This window comes from Phocoena phocoena, chromosome 8, assembly GCF_963924675.1.
Source record: "Phocoena phocoena chromosome 8, mPhoPho1.1, whole genome shotgun sequence".
NCBI lineage: Eukaryota > Metazoa > Chordata > Mammalia > Artiodactyla > Phocoenidae > Phocoena > Phocoena phocoena.
This window is the reverse complement of record NC_089226.1, coordinates 58953681-58960025: the sequence shown is the minus strand read 5'-3', so window position 1 is coordinate 58960025 and position 6345 is coordinate 58953681.

Sequence of the window (6345 nt, the reverse complement as noted above, 5' to 3'; positions counted from 1 at the left end):
CGGGGCGGGACGGCGGCTTCTCAGTGTGCCTGCGGCGCGGGGCGGCCGGAGGGGGGGTTCTGAACGGTGTCAGCCCGTGACTGTGGGTGACACGGCGCGTGAGGCGGCCCAGCCAGGGCGAACGTGTGGCTCGGACACTGGGCAGTGACGTTGGGCCGTGGGGGAGACACCGAGGGGCTCTGTGTGTCTGTGACAGGCAGAGTGTGTGCGTGTGACTGTGTGAGAGAGACACCCCGGGTCACTACGCGTGACCGTGACCCCAGCCCACTGTGAGTGCAACCCCGGGTTACTGGGGTCACTGAGTGTGTGTGTGGCCTGGGGTGTGACCAGGACACCAGGGCCCTCATGAACGTGAGTGAATATGGTATAGAGGGGGAGGAACCCCAAGTGACTGTGAGAACCAGCCCCTGAAGCACTGGGGTCATAGTGTGCTGTGGGGTCAAGTAGTGCAGTGCAGTGTGTGTGTGTGTGTGTGTGTGTGTGTGTGTGTGTGTGTCCGCCCGCCTGTGTCCGCGTCTGCACCTCAGGGAAATGAGTAAAAGGCGGAAAGAGGAGGAACCTCAAACACCTACTAGCAGATGGGGGCTGGAGGGAGAGCGGCCAGGGAGGGGACAAGGGTCTCTCCAGGACTGTCCCCAAGAGGGCATCCCTCAGGAGCTCAGTTTAGTGAGGGGGGTGGACCCTGAGTGACTTGCCCTGGCAGAGGGAGAGGGGCCAAGGCTGAGGGGCATCTGGTGGGGTGATAGGTCTGGCAGCAGCTGAGGGCCTCTGAGGTAGCCTCAGGCTCCATCTCTCTCTCTGTCTCACACACACACACACACACACACACACACACACACACACGCGTGCGCGAGGTCCAAGAGGCCTAAGCTCTGTCCCTGGTAACCTGTATTCTCACTGGGCCCAGGCATAATCTTGCCCTCAGATCCCGCTCACCCTCGCTGGGCCTCAGTTTCCCTGTCTGCACACTGAGGTGTTGGGCTGAGAATGGACTGTGAATCATCACTTTGGGATCCTCTATTGTTTTGGGGTCAACTGTCAACTGTCTCTGTTCTCCCCTACCACCCTTCAGGCAGAAGGACTGCAGTAGGGGGTGGGAGCAGGCTGTCTGCTGGGGACAGAGTGGCCCAGGGCTGCGCCCAGGTGCTGGTGACAGGGTTGGAAGCACAGCTCCTCAGATCACACCGAAAATTCTGACCCATAGACGTTGACTTCTCTGGTGCCCATCTCCTTTCTTCAGTTCTCTTCTTGGGGGGAGAGGGGGCATGTTCCTGGGGGGCATGAGTCGTCTCTGCTTTGGAGAGCTGGAGCAGGGCCTCTTCGCCATCTGGGTTAGACCCTCCTGAGGCCCCCACCCACACAAGAGGGTCTGTTGGGTTCGTGCAAAGTGGAATGGAAATCAGGCTCCCTAGCCCAGGAGAGGTGAGGAGACACCTGCTGAAGGATCTGCACGTTCTCTCCTCTGCTGTCATCCTCTGAAAATGTTGATTGCATTCTGGGTCGGGGAGAGAGTTTGGGGAGACAGTGCCAGGTGCTATGCTGAATGCTTTATGGTGTGCTCTTGTTGAATCCTCACAGTGGCTCTGAGATGTGATGACTGTTTTTCAGAGAAGGAAACAGAACCTCAGAGAAGCGAAGTGACTTGCCCAAGGTCACACAGAGTCAGGACAGTGCCAGGACTGGAATTCAGGTCTCCTGTGCCTGAAGCCCTGTAAGATGCTTGGAGAGGGCCACTCCCCTTCCTAATATCTGCTCATGGCTTTTCTGGGCTTCCTTCTCTCAAACGCAGGCTGGCAACGTGGCCTCGGCAGGGTGTGCCATTGTGAGTTCTGAGTGTGGTGTACACGTGTCTAGAACATTAGGGGTGGCTGGGTTTCATGGTCTTCCTGTTCCTCCTCCCTCCCCCTAACTCTCACCTCCTAGCCAGAGGTCACCAGAAAGTCCTGTCTCCTGCCTTCTAGAGCCTGTAACTGGTTTGGGGAGCATCCATGTGGCTCTGAAGAATGTTGGGAGTCAGCAGCATAGCCCAGGCTCCAAGAGTGGCAGGAGAATTGAGTCCCACTTGACCTTCACCATACCTGAGAGGCCCTGTGCCCCCGCTCAGAGTTGTTCTAGGGGCACTTTCCCCAGTCCACCCACACACTGCGGGGGTTGAGGGAAAGGCTAGTAGTGACCTTGAGCTTGTGCCTACCCGCTCAGGGCCTCAGTGTCCCCATTCTTCCCTGAGGACCCTGCTAGCTCTGCCCACTGCTGCTGCTTTGCCGAGAGCTGGAGCTGGGGATCCGGGTGTCCCTCTGTCCTCTCTGGAATGACTGGAGTTGTGCTTCTTGGGGCTGATCAGAATAGCTGTCTTGGTCTCCTGGGGCTGAGCCTGAGTTATTTCCATCCCCAGCAAAGAGGTGGAAATAGCTCAGGGCCCTGGAAGGGGAGGGAGAGGGGAAGGGTTAACCAAGGGTTAACCTCCTCTTCTGGTCCCAGCCCCACCCTGTGCCCTGCCCAAGCCAAACCTTTTTGGAAACTTGTGCTGCCTGGACCACAGGGATGGTGGTGGGGTCCGGCTGGGTTTCCAGTGTGGCCCCAGTTGGGACTCATGTGACAGTTGCTGGAGGCAGGTGCCCATTTCTGGTCAAGGAGGGGAAGCTTTCAGCCCCCTTCCCCTGCTCATAGGGTCAGCCTCATTTTACAGAGGGAGAGACGAGGTTCTGAGAAGTGCTGGGACTTACCAAGGCCCCGCACAACCCTGATATTCTGGCTCTCACCCTCCAGACAGGGAACCTACCTTCTGTCCTGCCACACGTCCCCCAGAAGACTGGACGTGGCCCAGGACTGGAAGCAGGCCTGAGACATGCCTTTGCAAAATCAGGGCGTCTCTTATGTTCCAGCTTGGGCCTCGCTGTCCTTGCCCAAACTCCTGTATTGGCCTTTCTGCCTCCGTTTCCAGTTCCCTCACATACGGTGCCAGAGTGGCCTCCCTAAGGTAACTTGTACTGTTTGCCTGCAAAATATAGTCCAGACTCCTCATCCTAGCATCGAGGTTTTCCTTCCAGGACCCTTTTGAACTTTATATTTTCACTCTCTTCCTTCCCTACCAGATGCCTTGGTTGTACTCTGCCTTTGTATTTGCTGTCTCCCCTTTCTAGAACCCTCCTAACCATTCAGGGTACAGCCCCAGCCCCACTGCCTCCCCCAGGAAGCCCTCCCAGCCCAACGTTAGTCCTTCTTCATTGTGTGGTCCATGTGCCACATGTCCCCCCTCACCTCTGGGAATAGGCACAGGGGTGGGGTCCTCATGGGCACCACATGCCCAGTTGGGTGGGGCCGGCCTGGCCAACAGCCTCTCCTCTCCTGCTGCCATATCTGTGTTGGCCAGGCCTCTTCCTGAGGAAGGGCAGCCATCGTAGGCTGAGGGCCTACTGTGTGTTAGGATGCACAGGGAGGTTGGTACCCAGGGTCTCCAGCGCTCCCGAGTGTGTGCTGGGGGTTAAGGGCGAAAACTCAAGGCCACTCCTGTGCGTAGGGGCCAGTTTGGTGCTTGCCCTGGACTCCTCAGGCAAGCCTCTCATTCTGGGCCAGCAGAGGATGCTCCCCCCTGAGGCCCTAATGTGTGTTAGGTTCTGGGTGCAGGGCTCCATGCAGCAGCACTGGCAGGGCATCCCTTTCCTTCCAAAGCTGCTCAGTGGGGAACCCAGACTCAGAGGGCAGAAGGGTCCAGTCCTAGTCTGAGTCACACAGTCGCTGGTGCTGGAGTCTGGCACTCGAGCTCGTGCCCAGCCCCCAGCCCCATCTCCCACAGGCGCCAGGTGGGAGGCGAGGGTTGTCTGACAACTCTGGTGTCAGTTTTCAAAGAAGGACCAGGCTGGCTACCTGCAGGGGGAGGAGGAAGTGGTGGTAGGGCTGCTCAGGCCCACTCCGTCCGTCCGTTATAGGGCCAGCCCTTCTGCCAGGTTAGGCAGGAGGGCTGGACCAGAGGGGGAGGCATTTTGCCTGAGATCAGCCAGCAGCCCCCCCCCGCCCCCCCCCCCCACCCAACCCCGACTCAGGATTGGGACATGACCTCTGGCAGACCTTAGCACCCAGTTGGGGTGGCAGGGAAGACTGAGGTGCCGATGCTGCATCCCTGCTGTGTGTTTAGCCCTGGGTAGGACCATGAGGCTCTCATCCTCAGCCTCATGCCCAGGTCATCAGCAGCCCCGTCCAGGTACAGGCATTGAGAAGAGGGCCCAGAGACGGGAAGGGACTTGCAGGACTCCAGTGTCACTGGGATCCTAACCCAGGTATGTTTGCCTGGAAGGCCAGAGCTTTTTCCGAGGCCACCCTGGGAAAGATGAGTGCTCTATAAATAAACTGCCCATGTGGCTATGAGCGTGTGCCCTGGCTACTTGACACAGGAGAGGGATGGAGGGGCCTCTGCAGCCAATTAGAGGCAGGGTCTGAGTGTGTGGTTGGAGGGAGAAGGAAGGAGGGCTTCCAGAAGGAGGGGCCTAACTTGGACCTGTACACCCTCACGGTAAGAAGGAGCAGTGAGCACAGGGATGGAGCTGTGCCCCGCCTCCTGCGTGCACTTGCTTGCCTCCCTCCCTGAAGGGGACCTCGAACAATGATGGCTGAAGGGGCCAGGAGAGGGGCGGGTCCACCCTGACAGGGAGGCTGGGAAGGCTTCCTACAGGAGGTGGCACCTGGGCTGAGGCCTGATTGTAAGAAGAGTCGCTGTTCCCTGATGAACCATGGAACCTCCAGCCATGCCAAGAGGTCAGCTGGACAGGCACAGTTGTCCCAAATCACAGAGGCGGAAACAAGTTCGGGGATGTAGGGCTGGGTCCTGACTGCTCAGCACCCCTCGCCTTCCTGACTGTGGCTTCAGTTGGCGTGGGAGCAGGTGCACACAGGCCTGTGTAAGGGCTGGGAAATGGGCACCCAGGGTCCACCTGGCGAGTCCAAGACTCATCCACCCATGCTGTTGGGACTGATGTTGGGTTCCCCAAGCACTCTTGCCTGCTCCCGAGCCACTGGGTGACCTTCGTTGGATGCTGCTTGGTTCTGAGCTTGGCTTCTCCTCTGGCCCTTGTGGGCTGTTGAGGACTGGTGCTCAGGAGAGGCCTGGTCAGGCCAGGCCCTGACCAGTATTACTTACAGTGGGCTCCATTTATCCCTCAGCATCCCTGGAGACAGGGACCAGAACCCCTGTTTGCAGGGGAGGACCTTGAAGCTCAGGGTGGGTTAGTAACTTGCCCAAGGTCACAGAGCTCCTAAGTGATGACCTAGAGCTTGAACCCAGGTGTGACTGCTCCGGGTCCAGCCTTCCCCTCAGGCTGACCTCCATCCTCAGGCTCTGTTCATTAGGTCCTGACCTGGAATTGCTGGGGTCAGGGGAATCTCTTTCCCCCAGCACCTTGAGTCTGGAGGAGGAGTCAGAGAACGGGGCAGGCTGGGCCTGTGATCTCCCCTCAGTCTCTCTCAAAGCCTCCCCAGGTCAGCCTGGTCGGGGCTGAGCAACTCTGGGTGCCCTGGCACAGTAGTGATTGGTACAGATTCACGGCCAGGGCAGGAGGCAAAGGTGGCTTCTCGGAGGAGAAGGTAGCAGTGGCGACAGCTGGTGGGCAGTGGGGTGTCCTCCAGCCCTCCTAGCGCTTTGCCATCCTGTCCTGGAAACTGGCGCGGCCTCCCTCCAGGAAGGCTCTGGTTCTGAGTGCTTGGGTGCTGGGCTGGAGCAGGGCGTGTGGGAGCAGCGGGAATGCCAGGTCCGGGTGGCAAGAGCAGGGGCTGCCAGCTGCCTGTCCCCACTCGGCATGGGAAACCTTGTCTCCTTTCAGACTAAGTGGTTACAGGGTACTCTGAGTCTCAGTTTCCTCATTTGTGAAGCCTGGAACCCTGTCTTTGAGGCCTGGTAAGGGAATGGGCATGTAGTAGGTTCTTAGTGAGGGGTGTTGGGGACCCCCAGCTCTGCCTCAGAGACGACTGTCTAGTTTGGGTCCCTGCCACACCTCCCAGCCCCAGGCTTAGGCCAGGGAGGGGGCAGGGATTGCATCTGCACCCAGACTGGGAGGGGCTGAGTGGGCCCTGTCTGGCTGCCTCAGCCCTTTTCTTAGCCTCAAGGGCCAATTAGCCCCCTCGGCCCCACCTCACACCCCTGAGCCTTCTAAGCCCAGGCCTGGTGGGGGGCCAGGGAGCAGCTGCTGCTTGGTGTGCCTGGAGTCCTCACCCCAGGGTTGTGACCTGGGAGATCTTGGCTGCCTGAGGCTGGGCTGGGGGTGGGAATGGGGGAGCCCTTCTCACTGAGTGGCCCTGAGGCAGCCTCTGCACATCTCTGGGCTCCCAGCCCCTCATTAGTCCTAGGGAGCTGGGCTT